This window comes from Apteryx mantelli, chromosome 5, assembly GCF_036417845.1.
Source record: "Apteryx mantelli isolate bAptMan1 chromosome 5, bAptMan1.hap1, whole genome shotgun sequence".
NCBI lineage: Eukaryota > Metazoa > Chordata > Aves > Apterygiformes > Apterygidae > Apteryx > Apteryx mantelli.
Window position 1 is genome coordinate 65,279,027 of NC_089982.1, and position 12,926 is coordinate 65,291,952.

Here is a 12,926-nt window from a genome sequence, read left to right on the forward strand (position 1 = left end):
GGAATCATTATGCTGAATTAGACAACTTCTGGCCCACAGATTGTTTCTGACTGCGGGTCTCATTTTATAGAAAAGTGGAGGATCCCACACTAGAATGGTACAAGATAATTTGCCCCCATATGAGCTTTCCTCCTGATTTCTACCATCTAGAGGGAGGAAAATACCTTTTTAAAATTTTAATTTTCCACTATTTTGATAACCAAAATTTTCTTGATATCCACAGAGCACTTGCCCGTCAGGAGCTGAGTAATTGATTCTCATTTCTGAAGTACATCTTTCAGAATAGGATGGTCCCTGAGCGGGCTTTCTCTTTTGTTGTTCATTTCCCTCAGTGCCTCTGTTCAAAGTAGCTGACTTATACCTCTCTTTCTCTATGAACTGATCATTCCTGCCTTAGCCTTTGGGATACACATCCTTGGCTGCTAACTTTAAAATTAGCAATAGTCAAATATTCTTTGTGCCTTCAAGATTTTTGTTTGAAAGCCTTGGAAAGTACCTCAAGAGCAAATACTTAAAAACAAAGTATGATTTATTTTGCTTAAAGCTTTACAGCAGCCAGAGATGGACTTGAAGCGAAAATACACTTATTAACTGACCTACATTTGGCATTCCCTTCAGTCCCTACATAAACATGATGTATATTGGTGTTTTATGTCCATCTGAGGACCCAGTAAAAGCTTATCTTTTGTAAACCTTGACTCTCAACCAGTCTGTGTCAGCCTGAAGAAGCTGATAGCTTCTGCTTCTCTGTAGGGTCCTTCTCTTAACGGATCACTGTCTTTTGTTCTTAATCCTCTCAACCAGGGCAAAACATCCTCATTGCCAAGAAATGAGGAGTGGTCTCTTCCCAGCTATAAATTTATCTCTTGTTCCTGAGTGGATGTTTCTCACCAAGACTGCTTGTTTTTTCCCTTTTCTGCCTAGCTTCTTTTTAGTTAGAAAAAAAATCTAATGCTATTCGCTCAGACAAGGCAATGCCTCACCTATAATTTCCAGGGGCATATTACTTAAAGTGAAACAAACTTGTCCATCCTGAACAAGAATTTGAAAAATACATTTTATTATCTAACATGGATCTCTAAAATAGTCTAGCCTGACAAAAAACTTGAACACATTTCGCAGAGGAATGCTTTTTTTTTTCTCTTAGACGTGGTATTTTTCTGAAATGAAGTGTTTATTGAAAAAAGTGTCACATTCCATGAGGATTTATTTATATTTTGGTTTTGTGTTTTCTTATAGCCAAAATATCCCATGCATTTATTTTTTTTTCATAATGGAAGTCTTCATTTTCCAGTTTGTAACAGCTTTTTATTTAAAATATTTAAATTCCATATAATACCTATAGACATGCACACAAGCATTATGACCCTATTTAAAATAAAAGCTTTCATAAAATATCCTCAAACAATTTATTACAAAATAGTTTAGTAACATTTCGCATAACTGGTTTGATTACAGAAAATTTTTCAATTTCAATTCTAAATTTTTCTAGAAAGTGAAGAATGTGATTCATGTATAGGCTTAGTCTTAAGCACCATCAGTATTCAAGCAAGATAAGCAGAAATCAGTATTGTATTCCCTAAAAGACAGCATGTGCACTCAAGAGAAGATCAGGTTCTTTATTTTAAATTGCTCAAATGTTTAGATTGCCCATATTTGCAGTGATCAAAACATTATCTGAATGTATTCAACATTGCTTCTGAAATTTTAATAATAAAGTATCTGAGAAACAATTTTTTTTTACATACAAATTCACTAAGCCTGATCTGATTCTGGGGTAGTCATTCTACTGTTAAAAAAAAAAACAGATGTATGAACAGGAAAGTCTTGCTTCACTCTCCTCTTTTAATGGGGGTTTATCTTGATTAAACAGTTTTATAAAATAAAATTACTAAATTTATAAAATTGAAGCTCTAGGAGCACTGCAGTACAATGGTGCTTATGCATTGTCTAATGGCTAAGCACTAAAAGCAGGCAATCATGCAGCTTCACCTGTTGTTCCTCTGCAGGGAAAATGTCAATTGATCTAGAAACAGATTTGCTTATTTTATCGTATCAGAAATATCTGGATTCAGCTACTATTAGATTAATGTTAGTACAATGCCCTCTGGAGGGTATGCATCATTTTCATTGTTAGTAGTTTGCAGTCTATATTTGATCTGTTTTTATCTGAAATAATGTGCTGTAGTAGCTATTCAGTGCACCGTCACCTGGGAATTTAGCTGAATCTTGACTGGCTATTAGCACAGGACAGCATTTGGGAATTTGCTGGAGTGCGCTATCACCAGTGCATTTACATTAGGCCCTATGCTTTAATGAAAGTTTTATTATGTCAGCAAGAAGAGAAATGGTATCTCCTGTGACATGAAGTTTGAGGGGTGAGGAATGATGGTAAGCAATCCAAGATAAAGCAGGCTGGTACAAAAGTAGCCTGTCAACATCTTGGAAATAATATGTACAAATAGAGGGAATATAACTAATCTGCATCATATAATCATGGTGGTTTTGGTGTTAAACTATGAGCTTAAAGCTCATATTTGGATATATGCTTTTTTTTTTTTTTAGAAAAACCTTCAAAAGCATCATCTTAGTCTCCCAAGCAGAAGAAGATTTAGATGATCTTTTTACTGCCATAAGAATAGACTAATACCACTATGTAAATGTTGGAGGCAGTAAACATTTGTCCTTTATATTTAAGTTTCAAACCTATTATCGAAATGTTCTGATCTCTTACCAAGGTGTTACTAAAGAACAAGCAGGAAATAATGCTGATGCCTGAGCTATCATTTGTTACATGTAGATCATCTTTTCTTTCCTAAACAGACAATTTTTCTTTTCATTCTGAAGATTCAGCATCTTCTGCTACAAAATTTCAATATTTAAAAAATATTTTTAATGTGTCCATTATTTTTACTATGCACTGCAAGTTTGTAAGTTAAAATTCCTCAATAATAGTCATTAAAAAAAAAAATCGACTAACCTTTTCTATATCATTAGGGTTATTTTCTTGACCAATGACATAAAGGTTGCTTTCCAACTAGCTTTCCAAACTACTTGCTTTCAAATTGTTATGGTGTTCTTAAGTCTGCTTTCCTGACTGGAGGTATTTCTACCTCTAAGGATCTCTCCTATTTGTTTATTTATTAGCTAAGCTTCATGATCTCAAATTTTAGAATGAAACATACTATAATGTGACAACTATTGATAATTAATTCCTGTTTTCCAAGGGAATGCTTTTTCTTTGTTAATCTCTGAGACATTTTAGAGGCCTAGGTTTGAAATAGGACTTCCAGAGTATGAGATATTATCCTCCTTGAGCTTAAATGCAGATCTCACCAGCCTGTTAAATATGTGTGGATATTCTTGCTCAACCTGTTCTTCTGCTTTAGAGAACTACTCAGGCATAGATTAAAACGCTGAAGTGCTGAAATTCGGCAACTTACCTGAGGAAAGAAATTATTAATACTCTGCTCTTGCAAAGAGCTGACAGCTTGCTGAAGAGTGCTGTGAAACCTCCATTTTCAAAAGGTATTGAGAAAACTCAGGTGCTACTCTGGAGCTGTTCATTGCTCAACCAGGTACAAAATGAATCAAGCTTTTTTTTTATTGATGTAACTGTCAATACCTAGAAAACAGTGTTCCTATCCCCTCAGATATCTATTAACTGTTTTGTTTTATTCTTCCAAATACTAAAGTTGCTCACCAGTGCCCATATTAGAAAAAAGTGGCACTTGGAGACTTTGTTGGCAGGAACTATAAAAAGAATTGCATATTGGTATAGACTGGAAAGGTGGAAGAATGCTTTTGAAATATACTGTCTTTCACAGACATATCAGAACTTCCCATAATAATCTGCATTCAGCAGACAAACTCATAGGCCCATATACAGGGAATAAAAACATGGTTGGGCAGTCAATTATGAGAAACAGAGTACCCCCTCTTCCCCATGGAGTGACTTGGAGTAAGAACTTTTCATAGTTTTTCTTCCTATCTTATAGTGTACATTTCTCTCAAAGAAAAGATTGGATTCAGTCATGAAAATTAACTTCATGTTTCTGTTTGTCAGTATTCTTTTTTGGCCTAGAATATTTAAAAGTCCCTTTAAAAGTCACTTCGCAGGAGACGTTAACACAACAGACATTATCTACACATTCAACTATACCTTTGGTAGGAGAGAAACTTCCATCTCATCAGAGCTATCTCTGGAAGAATCATAATAAAAAATTCAGCAAAACATTATCCTAGAAATTTTGTTATCTTTTCTGCCTTGTGGGCACAATCATTTTGGCAGAGTGATTGGTATTGTAATCTGAGCCTTCAGCCACATAGTGCATCCTTTTACTAAATGTCCACTTAAGTATCTAAATCTCCATTTTGATGAAACTTAACCTTTACTATTAATATTTTAGCAATATTAAAAATCCTATCTTTGCTGAAAATCTAAAATTGAAAATAAAACATCTTCATTTTTGAAAATAAAATATACTAAGCTCTAGAAAAACATTAACAATTCTCAGCTTAGAATTTCTGTTGAAAAAAATTGGAAACATTTTACCAAGATTACTTTGTTACTGAAAACACAGAATCATAAAATCACTGAGGTTGAAAGGGATCTTGAACCTTAATGATTTTGTGATTCATGTTTTCATTAACAAAGCAAGGTCAACTATGAAATCATATTCGATTGTTCCAGGCTTTGTCCAGCTGAGTCTGACAACCTCAAAGGGTGGAGACTGCACAACTTCTTTGAGCAACAAGATCCAACATGTGACTCTTCTCATGGTGAAAACATTTATCCAGTTGGAACCTCCCATGTTTCAACTCATGCCTGCTGTCTCTCATCCTGCCAGCAAGCAATGCTGTGAAGAGCCTGGCTCCTTCTTCACAATAACCTCCTTGTGGGTACTGGGGGCTGCTGTTAGGTCCCTCCAAAGCCTTCTCTTCTCCAAGCTGAACAAGCCCTGCTCCCTCAGTCTCTCCACCCCCTGTTCCAGACCCTGAAGATCTTGGGAGCCCTGTGCTGAATGCATTCCATTTTGTCAATGTTTTTCTTGTATTGGGGTCCCAAAACTGGATGCAGTATTCTAAGTGGGGTCTCATGAGAGCCGAGTAAAGGCGATAATCACTGCCCTCAATCTACTGGCTATGCAAGACTGCCATCCCCACCCAGTTCTTCCTTGTTTGTAACTAGCAGATCTCACTGTACATCACCTCTGGTTGGTCCATCTAGTGCCTGTATCAGGAGGTTAACTCAGACACGCTCCAGAAATCTTCTGGATTGCTTGCATCCCACTGTGTTGTCCTTTCAGCAGATGTCAGAGAGGTTAGAGTCCTCCACAAGAACGAGGATCTGTTATCCAGAGACTTCCTGTTTCAAAAATTCCCCTTTCACCTTCCTGCCACCTTTCTCAGCTCTAATTACTATTTCTATTTTTAGGCCTTAGCCTCCTTCTTTGCTCTTATCTTAAATAGTCTCATGATCATTTCACAAAGGTATCTGGACTTCATATTTTTCATAAAATTCTAACTCAAACTATCCTCCTTATATGATGCGAGTAAAAGTAAACTTCTCTGAGATTAATATTCTTACTTGGTGGGCTGTGGGAGTGGTCATGTGGGATTATAACAGATCTTAGTCCATCTGTGTCTTCATTAGACTCTCTGGACTTATCTTTAAGTCCATATTTTGGACTTTATAAGAAACATTTTTTCTTCTTTATTCTCCCTCTTGTGAAAGCTTCCTCCTGCCCTTCCTGCTGCTGCTCCTTCCTTATTACCTAAGTGAGAAAGAGGTGGAGAACTGGATGGCTTTAGGATGGCTTCCTACCGTCTCTTTGGTTACTACTCCTTCTGCTGCGCAGCTCTGCTGCAATGGGAGGAGTCTGAGGTCTGCTCCTTACATGCTGACTCTCCCTTCAAAGGCCTCCTCAGAGCTAACTGATGAAGCTTAATTTGCCAGTCATTACAGTAGGATATGACTGTGACTTTTTATGACCGAAATTCACAACAGAAAGCTGTGAATACATGATGGCTGTTGCAATCCTTGCACTGAGGTGTGTAAGCAGACTCTTGGCTAAAACCATATATATTAAATAAAACATATTTTTGGAAATACATGCTTGTAGATAGTTTTCAAGCAAGCAGGCAAACTAAAATGTACAACATGCAATCAGGCCAAAAAGGAAAAAAAAAAAAAAGTGTCCTTTTCCCTGAACATGGTGAGAGAAGGCTTTCATTTCTGAACTTTCAAAAACCTGCTTTGGAAAAAAAAAGGAAAATGCTTCTGTCAGAACAACAAAACAAATAAATACAGGGGAGAGGGAACATTTTAAAATGCAAGTCCTCAATCTAGTTTACCTAGATGGGCTTGATTTTCTTAACAAAAGTGTTGATGCTTTCTACAAACTGTATAGGTACATAAATCCAACAAAAAAGCAACACTACCTGCATATCCATACCCACCCATGCGCATACATGCACACAATATTGGTAGAAGAAAAAAGAGTTTTACTACTTCAGACTAATACCTTGCTCACCCTGTTCTGTGTCTGTATGCCTTATATTTTCAAACACTTTCTTCTTCTTGATACTGGCCTACTCTAAACAGTATTAAAAAACCCTCAGTGTGACCCTCATGATGCACTGCATCCTAATTAGAAGATTTCAACTACTGAGCCATAGCTTTAGTAATATTGACATATACTTTACCTGCAAAATCTACTGGCATTAATTCTGTATGTCCACCACTTTCAAACTTTAAATATCAGGTGATAAATGCAATATTATAGCTGGCTACATTGCTTTTAACTCTGGACGTCACTTGATCAAGTATAACCTGGTGAGAAATAAATTTAAAGATGTGCCTTGCTGGGTACTGTAAAGAAGTGATATTTTAAAAATTGTCTGCAAGATGGTTTTTGGTGACTTGTGCTGAATCCTCTTGCATGTCTAGTCATGTAATCACTTGAGAACCTAGAGTGAACTGAAAAAAAAGTGTTCAGAATTGATATATCTCCTGCAAATTCTGCTCCTGGGCAGAGCAAATTCACTAGAGATGAGAAACCTCAGAGTTGATCATTGAGGCCAATTAAATGAATTACTGTAGAAGAACAGAAGATAATTCATGAGTGACATCTAATCTATTCTAATTTAATTGTACAAAAACTTAATGTTGGTAGTTTCATTGTCTGTAGTGTATTGTGTGATTTGAGTATCACCCTTTTTTAAAAACCTTTTCTGGGGACCTATAGTCAGTTTAGTGTTCTGTTGTGGATGTATAATACATTGTTTTCCATTAGAAACATGTTATTAACAAAGCCCCACAGAGATAATTGTCATCGTGTCATCTTTATATTTTGTACATGGAGACAAAGGGTCTTTCTGACCTGTGGGCATAAATTGTAATTTATTATTGAGTGCTCTTACCACAGATAAATCTGTTAGCTTATGTCACTTTAAGAGGTTTTGTTACAAACAGAGAGGAAAAATATTTATTTTTTAATTCCTTTTCATGGAAGTTTCACGTAGCAAGCCAGGTCTTGAAGAAAATAAAATGGCAACAGTGGATGGACACGTAGAATACAGAAGCTATGTCTAGTCAGTTCTTTCACCTTATTATAAGCCAAAGTGTGGTTTGGTTTGTGTATGCCTGCTTAGTTAAGTGGGACGTTAGGTACTACTTACTGCTGATGTGCCAGTTGCTTGACCTAGATAGTGAGTAATGGCAAAAGAAGAACATATTTGGATACGCTTCTTTATTTTTCTTTGCATTTTTGGAAATGGGTAAGTAGGCTTTGACCTCCTCTACTACCTTTAGCTCACTCTATCTTACAAAGAGTCAGGTTGTGTTATGTGGTGGAAAAAGGGAAATGTAACACAGCTGAGATGGGCACAGTAAGTCTCTGCTCTCTGTCCCTGCCCCTTGTTCAGCATAAAGCTACATTTTTTTCCCGTCTTTGTTCAATTCACCCCCTTTTATACTATGGTTAGACATACATTAATCCTGACTGACAAGAAATCTATAATTAATGTGTCTCAGGTGAATGTCATCACTGAGATCTCAGTCATCTTCTCCTTTATGAATCTTCATAAACCACTTAAGATGTCTGTGTTAATATCCTTTAAAATGTTATTCAGAATTGCCTTACATCTCCTCCACATTGTTACATCTAGACAATGTAATGATCTCTCTGGATTATGAGTATCTTTAGCTGTCACCCTAACTGGAAACAAAATATACACTGACCTGGATATATACACACAGACAGGACCTGAAATGGAAGGTCTGGGTTTTCTCTCACTTTGCACAAGATTTGATGAGGTTTCCCTCAATAGAGTTCCCTATGTAATTATTCACTGTCACCATTTTCCATTCTACTGGAATATGCTCTACAAGAGTTAGATCATGAATATCTTGAGCAACTCAGAAAATACAGAAATATATAAACAGAATAAAAATAATAAAAAAAATCATTTTATTTTCAATATAAATGGAAATTACAAGTACAAATACTCTAATTTCACTTCATTTGTGAACTATACTACAAAATTACTATAGAACAGTACTTTTCAACTCCTATTTTGAAATAGACTGTTCTATTGTGTGAGCATCTCACCGCATAAAAGCTGTTTGGAAACCTTCTGTTTGTATACTTGCTGATTTCATCCTCAAATACATTTTTAAGACTTTGCCATACAGATAAAAAGCCATGGTCAGACATGCAAAATTGGTGTTTACAGATTCCTCTTGATTTTCTATTGGATTCAAGCCAGAAATCTTGCAAACTGTTTGTCACAAAAATCGATGACTGGAAAAACACAGAAGCTTATATCTCCTGATCTCACCACAATGACATTACAACAAGTAGCACTGAAGATGTCATGCAAGCATGGAAAGTTGCAGTCTATTTTCATTTATGTAATCTAATATGTCTTACGTTTGGCATACGATCATCACAGTGCACTTGGCTGTGACCATGAGTTAAAGATATCCACTAAGTGTGGAGTTTCAATGAATTCAGTGAAGTCACTAACTTTACCACAAAAACAATTTGGTATTTGAACAATCATACTTGTTCTGATGAACCAAACCTTATGCCCTGCTGTCTGAAATGGGGAATAAGGAAGAAGTGAAGATGAGCGATAAATAAAAAAACCTTCTTCTCCAAAACATAGCTTGATGTAGGTTGCTTAATAAGTTAAATAAGAGACAGAACTACCAGTACTAGAGTAGGACTCATTGCCTTTTCCTCTAATTTCATTGAAGAGGGCAATAATAGAGGATGTAACTATTTGCCATTTTTATACCACTTGCATATAGGAACAAGATTATTTCTAATTTAGATATTAGAGTTTCTGATAACACCACTTTTTGAAATTTTCATCCTTTGACCTCAAATTCATTTCAAGAGGCTTGAATGTCTCCCAGTGGAGGGGGCAAAAATGATGAAAATAAACTGCAAATTCTCTTCCGTGTTTTCTTTTTTTTTTTTGCCACTTTTACCACTTTAACACATAATATTTTAAACATGAATTCAAAAAGAGCTTATACTTTATCTACTGAAATTTCACCTGGGTCCAGAATCCAGCTGTACAGGAGTTCCATATCATGATACTGAAAACCCATACAATATAAGAAGAGAGAGAAATAGACTTAATTTCAATTACCTGATTAAAAGGAAAACATTATACAGATGCAACTGGCTATGTGTGTGTGTGTATGTGTGTGTTTAAACCTTCTGGGGACTGGTTATAGGAGGTTTAGAAATTTGTATTCATTTATTAACATTTCATTAAGTGTCTAGCACTGTGGTGTATCAGTTGTATTACCTTGAACAATCCTGTGTGTAGTTCACTGATTGTCAGATAATTATGTGTTGTTAATAAATCTATACACTGTTTCACTCCTACTTTGGTTTAAACTACATGAACTGAGCAGTTTTTTACTGTGCCTAATGGGCTGATTCAAGAAGGTGATACAAGTCATCATCTTTATTTATGCAGAAGTAGCACTCAGAAGACACATTGCTGTAGTCCTGCAGAAGGCTGTAAGTGGTTGGAATTTTCTTTTGACTCTGCAGGGACCAGGATTTCCCCCAGCTGACCTTTCTCTTTTTGCCGCTAAAATCTGTGTTCTCTCTGTGTCACATTCACATTGTCACTGATAGTATATGCATTTCTGTCTGAGTTGCCTCCATGGTACTTATAAGAATGTTTGTAAAAATCAAATCAAATTCATGAGGCTGCCATACACTATTGCTTGAGTTGTTTTTTAATTGACTCAGTTTCCTACACAATCCTGGAAAGGCCATCAAAATACAGGAAAAACTGGATGCACAGTCAGAGCACAAGACTAATATTCATGTGAGCAATGAATGAAGGCAAAGAATATACACTTCAGCTATTCTATAATTTGTGCAATATTTTCACATGAATTCACTTCTGTTTAGTCAAAATTTAGAAAAGCAGCTGCTTGTTATAGCAATAATGACTCTAGATATTATATTACCATGATGTGTCATTCAATTCTTTTCTGTCCATTCAATTTGTCATCAGAGTCAGTTATTATTTAAGAGATTCTATGCAGGTTTTAGCCAGTGTCTGTTCCATTTGTATTATAGCTGATGTCCAGTAAAACCTGAAATACAATGAAGGAGCAAATCTGTAACTGCAGGATAAGGTGATATCGGGTTTGGTATAACAACTTTAGTATATTCAGTAACTTATTTTACTGAATTGATTTTGGGGGGGGGAGGGGATTTCTTTTCTTATTTTATAATTAAGTATATTGACATTCTCTTCATTTCTTAAGAAATTTACCTTTCCTATTTATGGAAGCCTGAAGGTAAAAATGTAAAAGTCACAAAGGTAAATATGTTATAATATTGTTGTAGTATAAAATCAAAAATTATCTGACAGTAACTTCATTCTGGTGACATTTTCCAATAAGAAAAAAAAGTCAGATTTCATCAAGACTTAATTCTTATACTCATTTCCTTCAAAGCATGAGGCTCTGAGTAGGTTCATAGTGGAAAATTGTATAAAATGTTTTGACTAGTCAGTTAGATTTCTTCTTACCTTTTGACCATTCAGCTTTAAAAGGGAAAAAAATAAACAGAATACTAAGTAAGAATTCATAAATGTTGTAAACTTTTTGTAAACACTGTATCTCATCTTAGAAAGAGTAATAGAACGATTTTCTATAAAACATTGAACTGCAGTCTTTCTTATTTTATTAGGTGTATTTAGATAAATAATGATTTCTAACTAAGTATATCGAATTTATTTTAAAGGTATTTTGAAGAGTCTCTATAGAGATGTTCATGTACAAGATCAGGTAAAATAAATATTGCTTTCTGTGAAATAATTCCACCCAAAGTGATATTTTTACAAGTTTTTAAAAGTTCTTTTGTTTGTTTTTAAATAAGAAAACCTATCTGCAAGCTAATGATAAAGGCACACAATGATTTTAAGATTAGGTACTCTAGATAGTGGACTTGCAAGTTTCAGAAGTATGGATCAATATTTTCTCCTGTGCTCTTCCTTTTAGAAATGCAGGAGTTGCAATATAGCTGAAATCATTTTCTGACAAGCAAATCGTGTTGTATTATCCTCACAGGAACTTACCATAATGGGATTTCAGTGATTTTTGAATTTTGTGTTCTGACAAAAATTTGATTTTTGTTTCCTGACAAAGAAACCATCATAAGGGTGAAGGATAAGCATTTCTGGTATGACCTCAGCATATCTAGAATATTTTCCTGACATAAAAAATCTTTGTTGCTGTTGTAATTATTTTCTGTACAGCAAATAATACATTTCTTCATCATAAAAAATGTTACCCTAATATGAATGTTTTAAATATGTCACCCTAAAAGGAGTGCTGCTTCTATACTCACATAAAAATGATTTGGATAGAGATTTTCTGTGTTTCCTTAGGTTCCAGATGGTGCCTATGTGTTTCCCAAAAGAAAATATAAAAGGAAAAATAAAATGCATCAAAAGGAAATAAAATCTTTGTAAGTTAACATGGGGCATGTACTGTAAAATGGTAGTTTAGTCAGCTGACCTTTTGATTCACTGGAACATGCCTCAGAGCAATTATATGCACTAACTCAGACTTTAGAAATAGACTTTTATTATTTAACTGTATGAACATTAACAGATGAATGATTAGTGAGGAAGTCCACAGCATTGATTAGATTGGCCAGTCTGTGATTGAGATAATCCAGGTTTGAAGTTTTGCTGTGCAAGAGGTTTTAAAAGCAGTAGGTTCCTAAAAATACAGATAGAAGATGAATGGGATTTTTTTAAAAGCACCAGTGCATTTAAATGCCATTGAAATCAATAAGTAGCTGTAGCAGGATCCAAAAATGCACTTAGGCTTCTAAAATGCGAGATAGTCATCTGAGACCCAGAGAGTGATTAAAAAGACAAAAACCTTTAGGTGCGAAGAGTCAGTAGGTGTTTTTAGTTTGCACCTGGCTCTGTGGTGAAGGCCCAAACATACTGCATTACTTTGACTGAGCTCAGTAGACCTCCCTGAGAGGTGCTTTATTCCCTTTGTTAAGACTAAGCTACCATATGGTCAGGTGTGTAAATGCTATGGGGAGAGAGAAGGACACGTGATTATGAAGCTTCATATTTTGACCATTTTGCTAGATGTGGCAAAGCTTGGCTTTTCTTTCAAGAATATTTCTGCTTTTATCCAACGTTCCATGCAAAATCTGTATAATGTCTGGATCACAGTGCTGCCTTGTACTCACTGATAGAGTAGTCTAGCAGTTAGAATAGGATCCTGAAGAGTAATAAGGAAGTCTTGAAAGGACATCAAACCAGAATTCCTGTTTCTTGGTCACCATACAAAAAATGTATATAAAAAGTGGGTATAAGCACTCTCCTCTTCTTCTGCTTCCTGTCTTCTCAAA

General features: G+C 35.3%; 1 long non-coding RNA gene across 1 annotated transcript in view; it reads left to right on the plus strand.

The window, feature by feature from the left end:
* The window catches only part of LOC106498773 (uncharacterized), a 167,074-nt gene that overhangs the window by 64,446 nt on the left and 89,702 nt on the right, over window positions 1-12,926 (plus strand). The window lies entirely within an intron of this gene.